Raw genomic sequence first — 16,494 nt, forward strand, 5'->3', positions numbered from 1 at the left:
ACATCACAGGGAGAATTTGACACAGAACATGTTTAAAAATTCAAGAGCCCTGAAAAGGAATAGGATTTTGTTTCCTATGGAAACGAAGCCAGGGTTCCTTTCAGGAATTGGGTTTCTTATCTGGCCAGCAATCGTGCCATTATTTAAAAAGGGTTTATTTGCAGCCTGAAGATATTGCTTTTAAAACAGTAGTGTTTTTGAAAACAAGAATGTGTACATTTAGGGGTGGGTTGCTGCCCGGATTGGGGTGGGGGGGGTTCAGTGGGGTAGGGAAAATGGAGCTCCACCCATAGCACCCAATTTGTACTGAAAGGTGTTGAAAGAAAATGCATAAGCTACACCCACAGTGTGGTAGTAGAAATTTTGGTAGCCCTTCACTGTCTACATTTCAATAAGTTTTTTTTTTTTAAAGGAGTTTGTAAAGATTTAATTGAAAACGGTAAAGCCTGAAACTCCATGTGTACAGATGGTTCTCAATTCACAACCAGTCATTTAGAGATCACTTGAAGTCATAACACATCCTGAAAAAACTAGTCGCAGCCTGATTTGAAGTTCTGATGGTTCCCCACCCTTGCGATCATGTGATCATCTTTTGGATATCAGCAGCCATTTATGGCTACTTGTAGGATCCCGTGATTAGGTGATCACAATGTCCAACATTTACTTCGGTTTTCTGCCAAAGAAAATATCAACAGTGAGCCGTGCAGAGGTGGGTTGTTCTGTGTAGAACTAGTTTGGACTGGTTCGAGAAAACTGGTAGAGACAATTTCCCCCCACTTGCTGAAACAGGAGTGATCTCTTGTTGGCCATGCCCCTGAACTGGCTCTAATGGTGCCGCCATCTTGTTTTTGCTTGTGAATATGCAGAAGCTGTTTTTTGCTTATGCGTATGTGCAGAAGCTTGGTTTTGGCACTGACAATGCGCTCCTGTGGTGCAGCGGCATGGTGTGCATTGCACATGCGCCAGGTAGGGGTTGAAACCTACCTCCGCTACCGGTGCTATGTGTGTGCAACTCCAGATGACCGATGTCTGCGTGGGTGTATCTGGTGTGTGCAAATGTGCATCGAAGTGAGTTTTGGTTTCTGCGCATGCGCAGGAAAAAAATCTCGCAAGAAGACATGTGGGCACACAAGATTTCAACCATTTTTTGCTTCCGCACCCGAGCTTCCTTTAGCAAGATTTTGCTTCCTGTGCTTGCGCAGAAGCCAAATCTCACTCCAACACATGTGCCCACCCATCGGTCACCTGGAGCTGTGCGCACAGCTCAATTTTTACTACCAGAACGCTGTCCCTCCGTCTAGGTAGGAACCTATTCCTGATTTACGCCCACATGCCACTGGAGGAAGTGAACTGGCAGCGAGGTAAGTTAGAACCCACCACTGGAGAAAGCCTTGCAGCATTTGTAAAATTGGATGTCATCACATTATTGCTCATTTAATGACCATCATTCAGGCTCACTTACCATCATAAGTTGAGGACTACCTGTACTACAAACATTTACTGAAGCTTTGAATCATTGTAATATTCATGTTAATATATTGGTTTCTGCATTGACAATTGGGTTTATGAGAGAGAACATCACTACAATCATCATGTTTACTTAGAGATGACTTTGATTAGTTGAGAACTATTACAAAATGGATTATTTTGCTTCTGTAGATGCCAGATGATCGCATGATCGCAAATATCAATTACCATTCATTTCCCCCCATCTGCTCTTTTGTTCTGGAAGAAAATTCTGTTCAAATAAGGTCATTCTGGGCTTATGGACATTTTATTTCTCGTTGGGTATAGTTCCAGTTTAGTTTCATTTCATTCTTGCTCAGGCCAACCCTCTGGCATTCAATTTGTTAGCTAGTTACATGCAGATAGAATTTGCAAGAATACTAGACTGAAGTTAGTGGAGAATGAAATGTGTCTGTCTCTTTTGTGTGATGATTGGCTGCAATTTTGGATTTCAGCTATTGGCTAGTTCAGGCTAAACACTTATTGGATGAAGGTGTTTTTAATTATTCCTTTCTATAAAATATTAATGCATTTCCTTTATACAGTGGCACTATAAAAGAATGATTCAGCAATTCCTGATCTGCCTTTCCTGGTAGTCTCTTTCTTAATTTAATAGTTATACACTCTACTGAGTTAGAACTTAAGGCATCCAAAAGGCAACATTACGAAAGATCCATATAAATTCTTACACAGCCGCACCACACACCAAGTGATCTTCCCAATACATGGGTAAAGTCTAAAACTCTTAGACGTGGTTGGATGAGCTAAGCAATAGCAATACTACTTAGACCTATATACAGTGGTACCTCTACCTAAGAACGCCTCTACTTAAGAACTTTTCTAGATAAGAACCGGGTGTTCAAGATTTTTTTGCCTCTTTTTAAGAACCATTTTCTACTTAAGAACCCAGGAAATTTGAGAGCGGCACGAAGGCCCAGCCAGTTTCCTGCCATTCTCCCTTTGAAAATCCATTTCGGGCTTTTCTGGGCTGCCAGCGGAGCCTTTCATTGGTGCTTAAGGAGGCTTTGGCAGTCCAGAGCGAATGAAGCATTTTCCTTTTTCTGGGTGCTTGGAGAGGGAATAAACCTCTGCCAGCACCCAGAGAAAAGAAACGTTCCCTTCGTTCTGGACAGCCCAGAGCGAATGGAGCATTTTCCTTTCTCTGGAGGCTTGGAAAGGGAATAAATCACTTCACGGTGGTGACTCCCTCAGGCTGCCTCCCGTATACCTGGTGCGAGGTTATCTCCCAAAGCATCTGGGCGCAGAAAAGCAAAAGGGGGCACTTCGCCCCGGCCAGATCAACTCGGCTTCAGCCAAACCAAGGAGTCACCACAGTTAACAGACAAAACACCCCCCTTTGTCTGTTAGGTGATGGGCACATGCACTGTGCTCTGTTATATGTTTGTTTTATGTAATCATTTTATAAAAATCAATAAAAATTATATATATATATATATTTTAAAAGAGTCACCACAGTTAAGGAAAGGCACCGGCTACAAAGCGAGTGAGCGAAAGGAGAGGGGAGCCCTTCAGCATGGGAAGGAAGAGGAAGCAGGTAGCAGCAGCAGCCCCCTCTTGGTCGAAGGAGTGGGAGGTTCCCCACTCTTGCCCACCTGGCACAGTGTATGGGAGGCAGCCTCTCGCTGGGTGTATGGAGGCGAATGCTCCTCCTCGCCACCTCAGAGTCCCTCTTTTTTTTTAGTTTTGGATTTTTTTTATTCCTCTCACCTCACCTTCTTCCTTCGGCAGTGACTGTCCTCCTCCTCTTCTTCCTCCTTCTCCTCCCACCCAAATTCCAAGCTTTTATTTCTTTCCTAATGGGTTTGCATGTATTATTTGCTGTTGCATTGATCCCTATGGGAAAAATTGCTTCTACTTACAAACTTTTCTACTTAAGAATCTGGTCACGGAATGAATAAGGTTCTTAAGTAGAGGTACCACTGTACTGCTTTACAGTGCTTTACAGCTCTCTCTAAGCAGTTTACAGAGTCTACAGTTTACAGAATTTGGGTCTTCATTTTACCCACCTCAGAATGATGGAAGGCTGAGTCAACCTTGAGCCTGGTGGGATTTGAACTGCCAAATTGCAGTCAGTCAGCAGTCAGCAGAAGTAGCCTGCAGTACTGCATTCTAGCCATCATGGCTAAAAAACCCTAGCCTGTAGCCCTACTACGTTGACGTTTTTAACTACATTTTTATTAGTTTATCAACATATAAAATACAAACAGAAATTTTAAAAAGTTATAGAACACTTAAGAAGAAGAAAAATATGTAGTAAAAAGGGGAAAAGAAATAAAAAGGACCAGCTGCCAACTGTCTTCAGCATAGTAGCAGATACTACTTTACAACCTCAACTTTTTATTTTTACACAGCAGTATATATTAGCCATATCTGTAGCAAAGTTGAATCGAAATGCAACATACTCAGAGCAGGGGGGGAAACCAGACTAACCGTCCCTTTTGCAATTTCCTAATGTTCACTGCCCTTGGAAGCCACACCAAATGCATTTGTTATAAGTCAACAGAGCCGAGGAATTTCACAAAAAGCAGAGTTGAGAAAGGGAGTGCTGGTATTTGTGAGGAGGATAGGAGTGCCTCTGAGTCATGGAAACCGCTCCTCCTTGAAGCAAGGCTTAAAGGCAGTCTGTCTTCTCTTCAGTGGAATCTAATTTGCTTCTTCTCTCATATTAGAGAGCTAAAAGAGGTGACTACTTAAGAACTCTGATTGATTCTTTTAGGGAGACAAATGAAGAAGGCAGCCTTACCCAGTCATTCTTCGTCAGATTTAGGGCTTTGGGGAGTAACCGGAAATTCATTCATTCATTCTGCAGCCCAATAATTTAACATATCAGGAATGTTAGCGTCCGAGGGAAAGATGTCGAATAGAAAGAGCTAAAATTGCTAAAAGGAATAAAAGTATTTTGCACCTTATATAAAAATCAAAGACCAAGCTTACTCAGTGTGACTGGTACATCAGTCACATACTTTGAGCTCATTAGAAGAATTAAGTGAGGCTAATTAAAAGAATGGCAACATATTTTTTAAATATTAGATTTGTTCATTGTACACTGTTTTATTGCTGCTGTGAGCCGCCCGAGTCTGTGGAGAGGGGTGGCATACAAATCTAATAAATAATAATAAATAAATAATGGTGGAGAGGTCCCTCTAGGGCAGAATGGGGGAACTATGGCCCCCTTAATGACGTATGGACTTCAATTCCCAGAATTCCTGAGCCAGCCATGCTGTCTCAGGAATTCTGGGAGTTGAAGTCCATAGGTCATAAAGGAGCCATTGTTCCAGGGGTGGGTTCTAACTTATCTCACTGATGGTTCATTTTCTCCCATGCATGTGGGCAGTGATGGGCAAGCAGCTGGTGTGGTCAGGTGCTCCGCCCCGGTAGGAAATTCTGGGATGCGTGCATAATTACGCGCCCTGGCCTGCACACGTGTGCCCCCGCACCAGATTTGGCTTCTGCCCATGCACCACAATCAAAATCTCACGTGAAGAGACAATTTTCACTGATTCTTTGCTTTTGCGCATGCACGGAAGCCAAAAAAATTGAAACAAATTGCCAAAATCTCACTTGTGAGAGTGTCCTCACTCTTGATTAAAATAATGGAATGCGCAGAAATGTCCAAACTAACAATGGAACTGCAAAACAAGGATGAGACAGATTTCTACAAAGCTTGGGATAAATGGTACCTCTGGTTAAAAAAAAGGAATTATCTAAAAATTACCCATCAAGAAAAATATCCAACAAAAACAACTTGAAAAAATAGCAATTTACATCACAAATCATAACATCAAACTGAAACAACAAACTGTAAACATCGAGCGACACAAATTCCAACTTTACAAAGAAAATAAACCCCTAAATGAATTATATATATTGGCACTAAAAACTACATTCAAAACATATCGATAAAGCCTTAGGGTAAAACACACCAACTACGAGCTCAAACTACAGTCCGCAAATCATGAAAGACCCAGCTCTAACGCTGGTTTTCGCTTCTCTATCCCCCACTCCTTCTTCTCCCTATCCTCCTTCCTTCTATATCTACTTCCCTCCCTTCACAACCCCCTTCTCCCACTCCCTAATTACTACATAAGTAGAGTGTAAAAAATGTACAATATGCATATCTCTTTTGTCTTTCTGTATTTGGTTTTTATTGTATATATTTAATAAATTTATTTTCAAAAAAAAAAAAGAGAGTGTCCTCACGTGAGATTTTGCTTCCTGTGCATGTGCCGAAGCCAAATCTCATGGCAACGCCAGACACACCCATCTATGCGACGGCCTCAGAAGGCGCACCGGTAGTGGTGAAGTCAAGTGGCTCTTCACTGCATGTGGGCATGCGTGCATTGTGCTCCACATGGTCACACTGCATGGGCATACACACACTTTGGGCACACAAAGTGCCTGCACAGTGATGAAAGCTCGTGCGCAAGTGCAGAAACAAAAAACAAGATGGCGGTGCCTATGTTGCTGTCAGAGGAAAGGAAAGGAAAAGGAAACTGTTGGCATGGTTGCCAAATAAAAGGAGTTTTTATGCATATGCTCTGGGAATGCGTTGAAGTTCAAAAATTTTGGAAGGAAGTACAGAATGAAATTAACAATATGCTAAACGTTAATTGGATAATCAACGAAAGAATTAGCAACACTAGTGAAATATGGGGAATTACGAGAATTTAAAGAAATCAAAACAGCAGCTTTGGAAAGCGCTCAAGCAGTAGTGGCATTAGGGTGGAAGGATAGCAATAAATGGACAATCCAGAATTGCTACTGGTACATGGTGGACCACATCCACTTCGAAATTATGGAAATAAGAGTAAATAACTTTGATGAAAATAAATTGGAGAAGCTGATGGCACGATGGAATAAGGTGAAAAATTATATCTTAAGTAGAATTTATGAAGACAATGTGAAAAATAAATTCCAATCACTTTTTGTATGTAAAGAAATGTAAACCGGAGCTTAAGGAAGAAATTGAAACTTATTGCAAATAATTTAACCCCCTAAATGGTGGTGGGGTTTATTGGTGTTGGGCACTTTTTCTTTAAGTATTTTTTTTTGTTTGTTGTAATAAAATTTAATAAAAATATATTTTAAAAAAAAAGAGAGTCGGTTCTAGGGCTTGGCCAGCTGGCCATCACTCCCGCTTCGGCAAGTGGGAGGAAATTCCGGCTATTGGTTCCATAGAACCAGTCTGAACTGGGAAGAAACAACCTCTGCATTGTTCTCCATCCCTGCTCTAGAGTATATTTAGGTAAAAATAAAAGATAGATAGAATAGATGAGCTTAATTAAAATGAGCCGAGGTGGCATAGTAGGTAGAGTGCAGTACTTCAGGCCACTATAGCTGACTTCTAGATCTGCGGTTCAGCAGTTCAAATGTCATCACCGGCTCAAGGTTGACTCAACCTTCCATCCTTCTGAGGTAGGTAAAATGAGGACCTAGATTGTGGGGCAATATGCTGGCTCTGTTAAAAAATGTGCTATTGCTAACATGTTGTAAGCTGTCCTGAATCAAAGGAGAAGGATGGCATAAAAAAATCAAATAGATAGATAGATAGATAGATAGATAGATAGATAGATAGATTCCTTCAGATGCCTTCTTTTAGAATGTTTTTTTTTTGCTTCTTTCAGATTCAAGAGGATTTAAGTTTTGCTCATTAGATTCTTAGCAAACATAATGATTCAATATCCAAGATGCATGTATTCAACTTAAATTACCTTATGCCGCACGAATCCCAGCAACCGATAAGGTCCCACAGATTTGGCCTTCTCTGGGTCCCGTTGACTAAGCAATGTCGTCTGGCAGGCCCCAGGGGAAGAGCCTTCTCTGTGGTGGCCCCAGCCTTCTGGAATCAACTCCCCCTGGAGATCAGAACGGCCCCCACCCTCCTTGTCTTTTGCAAGTTACTTAAGACCCACCTTTGTCGCCAGGCTTGGGGTAACTGAGATACCCCTGAGCACGTATAGTTTTATGAATGGTATGATTGTATTGAATGGTTCTCAATGATGGGTTTTTTTAAAAATGTTTTGTTTCTTTTTAAATATTGGATTTGTATATTGTGATTGTTGTGAGCCGCTCCGAGTCTCCAGAGAGGGGCGGCATACAAATCTAATAAATTATTATTATTATTATTATTATTATTATTATTATTATTATTTATTAGATTTGTATGCCGGCCCTCTCCGTAGACTGGGGCAGCTCACAACAATTATAGGTCCAATTAGATAGGAGTTTGGGAAAACCTTTTACACATCTGCAATTCTACATCCAACTTCTATCTTTCCAATGTTTATATACCCCTAGGGCTGTGCTATAAATTAATCACGTCCACTAGTACTGTCCTTTTATTTTTCTTTCATTAGACTTTACTTAACATTAATCATATCCTTAGAAAAAGTTGGTTATAAAGGGGAGGAGATATGAATGACAAATCATGCTGGAAGAGGAAGAGATTGCTTTTAATCTTTGTCTCAGTTCCTGCTCATAGTTGGAAAACGTGTATCAGTCCAACTGTGCCTCATCCAGCAAATAACTTGGAACAGAATCATGGTGATGGACAAGGATTAAACTTCATTCTTCTGTTGCAACCGGCAAAATCAATTTTGAAATGTTCTACTACATATTAATTCAACAGCAGTACTCTCTATAAGTGTAGTTTCAGCTTCGTTTACATTAAAAACTAGTGACAATTGAGAAAGAGTTTTTTTAGCCACAATTTTGCACTACAGTTGTCCAGTTTCATTAAACAACCTTCAGCCTTTAAACATTCTGCCTTGCTCACATGCAAGAGTTAGATTGTTGGGAACCTAAGAAGAGGAACAAGACAGCGGTCTTGCAATCAAAGGCCTGCTGATTGCACTCAGATTGCATGAGTCATACATACATACTAGGGTGAAGCGATTGTGCCTTCCTTAAAGCTATACAACCACCTTAGCTCAGTTTCCAGGAAATTAGAATTAGAAAAGAGAAGCTTCTAGGGTTTTGCTGATAAGTTTTCTTTCTTGACTACTTTTTTCGTGCAAGATTTATTACTTTCTTGTTCTAGATCCTGCTGCTTCAGAAATTCTCTGGGGTGAAAGATGAAGTTTGGAAATGATGGTTGGCGGATGAACTTTTATTATATCCCTGAGCTTATCTTACATAATGCCTTTTGATAGATAATATTTACCCTCTTGACAAGTGCGAGGGAGAGAGGGGGGGGGGGGAGGGAGGGAATTCCATATTCCCTGCAGGGTTAAAAATGTTTTAAATTAAAAATATTTTAATTTTTGTCATTCACATTTTATCTTGTCCCTCCTTTTGCATCCTTCCTTTAATTATTCTATTCCACCATTTCTTAGGTATTGGTGTAACTGTTGTCTCGTGGGTAATTGGCCATGGCTAGTTGTCCCATAGCATGTTGGCTAATGGGGAGTTGTGCTAGATCAGTGATGGCAAATCTTTTTTGGTTCACATGCCAATAGGATGTGTGTGTGTGCTAGCATGGGTGCACATGCCAATACCCCTTCCCACCCTCCCTGATACATGCGCACCCCACCCCTTGCGCTGTCCCTGCTCAGGTCTTTCTGAAGCCTGGTAGGTAAAGAAATTGCCCAAATGAACAAACCGGAAGTTCAGGAAAATGCACTTCCATTTTGCCATTGTGCTGTTTTTGCACTCCAGGAGGTTTAGAGAAGCTTCCTGAAATTCCGGAGTGCAAAAAAGCAGCACAATGGGCAAAACTAAACTAAATAAAAAATAAACATAAATAAACATAAAACGGAAGTTCAGAAAATGCACTTCGGGTTTGCCCATTGTGCTGTTTTTTGCAATCTGGAGTGTCAGAAAGCTTCCATGAACTCTCCACAGTGCGAAAACCAGCACAATGGCAAACCAGAAATTCAGAAAATGCACTTCTGATTTGCCAATTGTACTGTTTTTTTGCACTCAGGGACTTCAGGAAGCTTTCCTGAATTCTCCGGAGAGCAAAAAACCCAGCACAATGGCAAACTGGAAGTGCATTTTCCTGAACTTCGTCCATTGGGCTTTTTTTTTGCTTTTGGGCTTCAGGGAAACTTCCCTGAAGCATTTGGAGGGTGAAATGGCCTTTCCCAAGGCCGAAAATCATCTGTTGTGTGCTAGAGCTGAAACATGGCAAAGTCTCACATGCCCTCTGATATAGCTCCATGTGCCACAGGTTCACCATCATGGTCCTAGATCTTTGGTGACAACGTTAGTAGCACCATGCATAGGAGGATCGGCTGTAGCTTCATCCCTGCCAGTGATACAATCAGTAGAAAGCCGCTTGGGCAGACGATTGCCCACACTCCCTTACCCGCAGCCACCAGTAACCCCGTGGCTGGTGGCAGGTCCTTGGGGACGGATTTGTCCAGGCTCCAGAGAACCGCTGCCACTGCTCCTGCCATGGAAAGGCAGCTGAGACTTTCCCCCTCGGCTGCCTTTCCATGGTGGGAGTGGCAGCGGCGATGCTCTGGAGCCTGAAAGATCCCGTTCCCCAGGACCTGCCAGAGAAGAAAACAAGGGAACTTCATGCTACCATAGAGAAAAGCGCAAAGGGCGCACCGTTCCAAGCACTTCGAGTCGGAAGCCAACCAGTTTTCTCACCTGAGTGGCCCAACCGAAAAAGTGGATCGGCGTGGGAACAGAAAGATGCAAATAGATAAGAATAGATAAAGGGGGGGGGGAGGGTGAGAAATAAGATGTATTCCCAGTGTATAGCTTCCTGGTAAATCTTGCGGCTTCTTAAAGCCTCCTCTCTCTCTCGGAAAACGAGAGTTTAGCTGAATCTTTAGTGCTCTAAAAGGGGGTCTCCAACCTTGGTAACTTTAAGACTTGTGGACTTCAACTCCCAGAGTTCCTCAGCCAGCAAAGGAACTCTGGGAGTTGTAGTCCACAAGTCTTAAAAGTGTCCAAGGTTGGAGATCCCTGCTCTAGAAACACTCCTTTTAAGGAGTATTTCAGGTTTATCATCATCACCATATATTTCCATGCACTTCATTTGTGAAAATTGGAGTAGTCAAGAGAGGGGTCTTTGAAAACCTCATAGTATAGTAGTAATATTAAGGCAACCTCAGCAGGGAACTGTAATTATAAATGATTCCTTCACTAGCCATTTCTGTGACTAAAGGAACAACTAACAAAATGAATTGTCCTCATTTGTTTGTTTTGTTTATTTGTTTGAGTTAGGGGTTAGGAGTGCATGGGTCTCCAAATCTGGCAAGTTTAAGGCTTATGGACTTCAATTCCCATTTCTGAGCTAGCATGACTGGTGGAGGAATTCTGGGAGTTGAAGTCCACAAGTCTTGAAGCTGTCAAGTTTGAAGTTTGTAAAAAGTGTACATGGTTTTAAAAATTATACATGGTTGTAAAAAGTATTCTGCTACACTGGTATTTTATTAAACAATATAATACTATACCATTTGGTTCAGAATATTTTTTTCCTTATTTTCCTCCTCTAAAATCTAGGTGTGTCTTATACACTGGTGCCTCTTATACACCAAAATACGGTAATAATGTAGCCTATTATCCTGAAATAATTCAGAATATCAGTTGTAACAGAATAGCTTACCTTACAGTAAGCTTATGCAGACATTTGTCTATACATTGAATTATAAATCATGCAGTATATTGCAATAGTTTATCAAGACATTTCGACAGTTAAATACCATTGCCTTCAAGGCATCACCAAGAACATTACACAACGTTTATTCTCTGACTTTCGGCAGTTTCTGCATTAGCTCAGGAATCAGTTTCTTCCAGCCAGTGGATAGTTTATTTGAAGGGCTGGTCTTTTGACTAAGTCCTGTATTTAGTTTCTCAGCAACCAATCACGGGGCTCTTAGGAGTAAGCACTGGTTGCTAGGTGTGGCTTCCTCATGGGTCTATAAAAGTAGCAACCACAGCTTAAAGTTTTCTACGGACTCATTTCCTAGCTTGGAAAATATTGTTTCTGAATTTTGGAACGGGGAAAGGTACGGCTCTTTTGATATTTGTCTTTTAGTGATAATTTTAGAAGTCTGTAGCTTCTTATTTACTCTGGAGTAAAACTTACTTGAACTTATTTCTTAAGCCAATGTAGACCTATAGGATTATTCATATCAATTTATATCTGATTCTGTTATCTGTATTTTCCAGCAAGGGAGTAGAAGGCGTTTAAAACTGCATAAACTACTCATGAAGTTAAAATTGTTTGTAGCAGTTTGTAGCTTAATGCTAAGTAACTGCATCCCCCCCCTCTTCCTGTTCTTTTCCGTTACCATGGAAAGCAGAATTATTTTTATCTACCAAAGTATGAGTTAAGAGGGGAAAAATGTGTCCAGTGCCTTATGTGGAAACTTTTTTTTGGAGCAAAAACATACACCCTGTGGTTAAGGAAAGCTTGCTTAACCCTTTCTTAATTGTTAAATGTTTATTCCTTAGCAAACAGCCACACCAAAAATAAAATATGACTTCCCCCCCCAAAAGACAACTAAGTTTAATTAAGGTTTTGTTAGTAGCTATTTTTAAATAGGAATGTAAGTTTGTGTAATGTTTTTAGCAGTCTTTTAATTTTTCACAAATATGTTCAGAAGGAGATGCTTCTTCCTTGTTAAGAGTTTTTTCATGAATGGGTGGGTCGGAGACAGGTTTTTCAAGTTTCTTCTTGCTCTGGCCATCAAACAAGAGTGACCTGAGAGTTAAGAAGTCCTGCATAAGGGCAGGGAAAAGATTAGCGTTGGAAGGAGCTGAATATACCCAGCTGAATCCGAAATGCACTTATTAATGAGATGGAACTCGGTACTGTATTTACTTCTGAGTAAATAGGCAGAAATCTTAAAAATATTTTCTTAAATACTTTTCAGTTTGTTGAATTATGCTAATTTTAATCAGTTTAAGATTGAGCTATTTTATGTAACCATGCAATTGAACTGGGATTCCAAGTGTTTCTCCAGCCAGTATCAAAGGTTTGTAATGGTCCAGAAAGCAGTTCTTTACTTTCCCACAGTGTGTGTAGTTATAATACATACATACATGCGTAGCATCAGCAGAAATGAAACTAAATTCTCATGACCGTCACCAGAGCAACTATGTAGATCAACAGCCTAACTGGGGAGTCTCCATTGTTTTCTTCCTGGGATTAGGACTTGAATAGGCTCCTCAATATCTGAGATCCTTCCTAGGGCAGGCTTAGGAAAACAAGGACCTTAGACTTTTGGCTGTGTGCAAGAAAAGATCTGGGAATTCTACCAGCTGAGATTGTTTCAGAAGCAGAGGCAGTAGGAAGCCAGTGAGCAGGGATTGACAGTGAGATAATAACGGGATACGGAGATGTGGGGTGCAGTCTGGCAGGCCATTCCCAATTGGGAGTGAGTTCTACTGGCTCCCAATTAGTCTCTGGACACAATTCAAGGTATTGGTTATTACCTTTAAAACCCTACATGGCTTAGGGCCAGACTACTTTTTTTTAAAAAAAAAAAATATTTTTATTATTTTTGGAAAAACAAGACATTGCAAACAAACATTAAGAGACCAAACAAAACAAATAACATAAAAAGGAGCTACAATTGCTCCGCTCAAAAGTAGAAGTCTTCTTAATACAAAAAGGAAAAACTAATTATAGGTTAGATCAATTCAGAGAAGTAAATTCTGCTATAAAAACATGACTACATAACTTATTCTTTCTAATAGGTTTAACTATTTAACTTTATATTTTAACATCCTTAAACATTTTTTGTATTCCACCAGATATAAACCATCTGCCAAATGTTATAAAATTCAGATTCTTCTTGGTTATTTAACCGCCTCGTCATCATATCTAACTCTGCACATTCAATAATTTTCCTAAACACCTCTTCTTTTGGTGTTTGCATTTCTTTCCATCTTTGTGCAAAAACAATCCTAGCAGCTACTAGGATATGAATTATTAAATAGTATATTTCTTTTTTATATTTATTATTTGCAATGCCTAATAAAAAAAATTCTGGTGTCTTCCTAATTACTTGTTGCCTACTACTTATGGGACCGTCTTCTGCTGCATACGTCTCAGTGACAGATTAGGGCCCACAGGGCTGGCCCCCTCAGGGTCCTGCCGGCTAGATAGGGTCGGTTGGCAGGGCCTTTGCTGTGGTGGCTCTGGCTCTCTGGAACCAACTGCACCCAGAGATCCGCATTGTTCCCATCCTCCTGGTCTTCTGGAAGACCATGAAAATGCCAACAGGCCTGAGGCCGATGAGCTATACCATCCAGCTCCAGATAAAAGCATATGAATGATTTATTTTTAGGAGTTTTAAATTGTTATTGTGTTATTTTAAATGGCTGTATGCCGCCCAGAGTCTGGAAGGAGTTATTTATTTATTTTATTTATTTATTAGATTTGTATGCCACCCCTCTCCGTAGGCAGCTTATAAATCAAATCAATTTAAATTAAATTAAATTAAATTAAATTAAATTAATTCCCAGGGAAGGCCGACCTGGCAGCTAACACTTGTGTTGCGTTCCATGCCCCTATGCAAAACTTAGTCTTCACAGCCAAGGAGCCCCTGCACTCCAGCTGTCCCTGCTTAATGCCATGCTAGCTTACATCAAAGCTTATCTCAGATGATTATTATGGATGAAAGAACTGACCTGGCTTGCATTACTAAAATCTGGTTGGTCGTAAAGAGTGTGTTTCTTCGAGAAACACACTCTCAAGTTTTGATATCAGCTGTGACTCTGGGGCAGGGCTGCTGGGCTAGCTGTTATTCTTGAATCTCTACTACCCGTTAGGGGAGCTGTCCTGGAGGCATAGCTGTCTTTGTGAAGTTGAGTTGCAGGGATTAGTTGAGCTGGAATTTTGCTGGACTTGCTCCAGGGAATGGGGGACGGGTGTCGCTGTTCTGTACTGATTCATCTCTTTTTTTTCCCCTGTGGCTAGTTCCTGTTAGTACTATTGGGGTAAGGAGAGGTTCAGCCACAGGCCCCATTTGGTGTGCTCAAGGCTCTCTCCTACATAACATTCATATGAAGCTGCTGGGAGGGGTAATCCACTGGGATGGGGTTTGGTATCATCAGTATGTTGGTGTTAACCAATTATCTGTCTCTACCCCATGCCCAGCAAGTGATTTTATTCAGATGCTAGTTTAGTATTGGCCTGAATGGGAGAGAAGCTGGCTAGAATGCTGGCAAGATGGACTGGTTTTGATTTTTGGCCCCTGGAGTCAGGTGATGATTGATATTTCTTAACCTGGATTAGGTAACACCACCCCTATACAGATCTAGTGAGCAATTTGGCACTCCTCTTGGTCTCACAACTCCTGCTGGAAGAAGTAGGTAGCCATGGCCAGAGAATGAATGAATGAATGTATTGTCTGAGCCTGGTTGTGATGATTCATTAACCAAAATAAGTAGCATTATCAGTGCCAGAGAGGCATTTGCTCAAATTTGCCTCCTGCACCAATTACACCCATTCCTGAACTGTGAGGCTTCTCACAGTCATCTCTGTCTTAATTACCTCCCATTTGTATTACCGCAATACGGTCTAATCAGGCTGCCTTGGAAGACATCAGAAATCTGCAACTAGTCGAGAAGGTAGCAGCACATACAATTTTAGATGTCCTGTGGTTGACCCAGCACTATTGCATGAGCTGTATGGGCTTCCAGTTGCTTTCTAGGGGAAATTTGAGGTCCCAATTAGTCCTATATGGCACAGGCCTAGATTCTTTGCAGGACTGCCTCTCCAAGAGGGTATCTGACAATATTAGTTTTGATAGGGTGGGTGAGCTCCAGGTCACCTCCCTTAATGGTACCTTGGAGGCAAATTTGGTGGTCACTCCAGGTCTTTGGAATAGTTTCCCACCAGAAATCCCCAAGAGGTCCCCAACCCTTTTAGCCTTTTGGAGGATTGTGAAGACCTGGCTCTTTTCCAAGCATCAGGCTAGGATTGGGGGGTTGACCTGTTGTGATGTTTGGTTTGGTGCCTGGGGGAAGGGTATGTTTTTAATTATGGCTCATGGATTGTTGTAAGCAACCTAGAGTTACTGTGTGAGATATGTGGACATTTAAGTATTGTAAATAGTGTTCTGCTCCAGCTATGGACCAGAAAGAATGTAGCCCACGTGCAGTTTGTTCAAATCTATGGTATTTTTACTCAATTAATGACTTCTAATAAACTTGCTTAGTAGTTGACACAAACAAACACAACTTAAAGTAGTCTTTTCTTGAAAAACCAGATGTTAATTAAACTGCATTAACAGCTAGCAGAAGTCCATAAAGTCATAAATTAAGTCTAAGCAATTAGTCCTGATATCTCAAGAATTTTACAAGGGTTGGCAAAATGCCTAGAAGCAGTCCGCAGGAAGGAAGCCAAAACAGATAAGCTGAGCAGACATTTTTACACCACGAAGGCACCTGAACAAACAAACATTGTTTCCTGGAGAGTTTTTGCTCTCTTTGTCATCCCTTGAGTAGGCTAGGAGAATGGCCAATTAGCCCCAAGCCTTACTCCTGAGGAGACCTTCTCCTGAGTAACCGTTCCTGCCTTTTGAGGCTCCTCCTCTTCTTCATCATCACTAATGTGAAGTGTTGGTGGTTCCGAAGGCCCTGGCTGAACCTTGCCTCTGGCAGCAAGTTCTCACCAGCCTCCTCACTGTGTAACTCAGATGCCAGCTGAACTTCACCCATTGGCCTCTTCTTGTGGGGGGATCTGCTACCAGCTGCATGGGCTGCTGGCGGGCCACAATAGATGGTAAAATGCCTTCAGAAATGCATCCTAAAAGAGGCATTAATTATTTCCCTAGACAGGTTGAGTCTTGGGGAAGATTTGTAAAGAACAGCAAAATTTGCTAATGAAAAACATTTTTTTCTAAAAAAAATATATGAAATAGTAAGTTCCTGATAATGCCTTAATAAAATTATTCATGGCTGAAATCAAGAAATCTTAAGATCTAGTACAAGTTGTAACTCAGTTCATTTTTTTTTTAACTGCTTGGTCATTCCTCTCCTAATTTCAGTAACAGG

At 41.0% G+C, this 16,494-nt stretch overlaps 2 protein-coding genes across 4 annotated transcripts in view; one reads left to right on the forward strand and one right to left on the reverse strand.

Moving 5' to 3' along the window:
* Positions 1 to 4,303, reverse strand: part of LOC139158939 (chromosome partition protein Smc-like) — a 46,874-nt gene extending 42,571 nt beyond the window's left edge. The window contains exon 1 of the mRNA XM_070736274.1: positions 4,271 to 4,303. The gene's annotated coding sequence lies outside the window, so the exon portion shown is untranslated. The remainder of the gene's footprint in view (positions 1 to 4,270) is intronic.
* Positions 4,304 to 11,352: 7,049 nt separating this feature from the next.
* The window catches only part of ANXA1 (annexin A1), a 49,225-nt gene continuing 44,083 nt past the window's right edge, over positions 11,353 to 16,494 (forward strand). For 2 of the 3 annotated variants that reach the window (XM_070742663.1, XM_070742661.1), the window contains exon 1: positions 11,399 to 11,492. The gene's annotated coding sequence lies outside the window, so the exon portion shown is untranslated. Of the gene's footprint in view, positions 11,493 to 16,494 lie in introns of all 3 variants that reach the window. The other variant, XM_070742662.1, reaches the window with a different exon arrangement.

This window comes from Erythrolamprus reginae, chromosome 2 (genome assembly GCF_031021105.1).
Source record: "Erythrolamprus reginae isolate rEryReg1 chromosome 2, rEryReg1.hap1, whole genome shotgun sequence".
In the NCBI taxonomy this organism is placed as follows: Eukaryota; Metazoa; Chordata; class Lepidosauria; order Squamata; family Dipsadidae; genus Erythrolamprus; species Erythrolamprus reginae.